This window comes from Heptranchias perlo, chromosome 35 (assembly GCF_035084215.1).
Source record: "Heptranchias perlo isolate sHepPer1 chromosome 35, sHepPer1.hap1, whole genome shotgun sequence".
NCBI classification, from domain to species: Eukaryota; Metazoa; Chordata; class Chondrichthyes; order Hexanchiformes; family Hexanchidae; genus Heptranchias; species Heptranchias perlo.
This window is the reverse complement of record NC_090359.1, coordinates 15,825,109-15,826,157: the sequence shown is the minus strand read 5'-3', so window position 1 is coordinate 15,826,157 and position 1,049 is coordinate 15,825,109. Positions and strand designations below refer to the sequence as shown.

General features: G+C 50.3%; 1 non-coding gene across 1 annotated transcript; it reads right to left on the bottom strand.

The window, feature by feature from the left end:
- Positions 1 to 256: 256 nt before the first annotated feature.
- On the bottom strand, positions 257 to 328 carry trnae-uuc (transfer RNA glutamic acid (anticodon UUC)). The gene has a single exon. It is a non-coding gene; the product is annotated as a tRNA-Glu (tRNA).
- Between the last annotated feature and the right edge of the window lie 721 nt (positions 329 to 1,049).

Genomic DNA, 1,049 nt, shown 5'->3' with positions numbered 1-1,049 from the left:
TGTTTCACTCAGACTCGGGTTTTACAGTAAATAATAAAAGGACTGCAGTCAGACACTTGGCCATGAGCTGCTGCGTGACCTGTCGGGACATTGTTGCTTGCTTCCCTTCAGCTTGTGGGACTGGGTTTTTGGTGCACTGTCCCTTTCAGTGCTGTGGTTTGCCTCATTTCTCAGTGTGATCGTGGTGCGAACCCAGAAGCAGCAGCCACAGTCCGGACTGCAGGCAAATTGGGAAGCTGGGACTAATAGTTCACAATTCCCACACCGGGAGTTGAACCCGGGCCGCCTGGGTGAAAACCAGGAATCCTCATCGCTGGACCATATGGGAAGTGAAAAACCAACTAGCAAGAAGGGCACTGAGACTACAACCGGAAAGTTAACGGACGATTCAAAGGAGGTATTCACAATTATGAAAGGTATTGACAGAGTATTCAAGGAGAAATTGTTTCCAGTGATGGAAGGGTTAATAACCAGAAGAGAAAGATTTAAGGTAAATTGAAAGACAGTCATGGGGGGTGTGACTAAGATTGAGACCATTCATTCAGCTGCCTCTGCAGCTCCCCTCCCTTCCCCGAGCCCACCAAGTCAATCTCCGATCTCCCCTCATGCCCTCTCTGAGCTCTCTTGACCATGAGACCCACCTCCTGCTCCCTCGACCCCAAACTGCTGACCACCCAACCTCCCTTCCTGGCCCCATGTTAGCTGACATTGTTAATGGTCTCCTCTCCTCAGGTACGGTCCCCCTCCCCATCAAATCTTCCATCATCACCCTCCTTCATAAAAGACCCACCCTTGACCCCTGTGTCCTTGCAAACTACCACCCCATCTCCCACCTCCCTTTCCTCTTCAAAGTGTTGTCGCCTCCCAAATCCATGTCCATCTTTCCCACAACACCATGTTTGAATCCCTCCAATCAGGTTTCCACTCCTGCCACAGTACTGAAACGGCCCTTGTCAAAGTCACAAATGACATCCTCTGTGACTGTGTGGACGGAGATTTAATCTTGATCTAACCCTTGATGCACCTGCCCCCACAGTGTTTGATGGCAC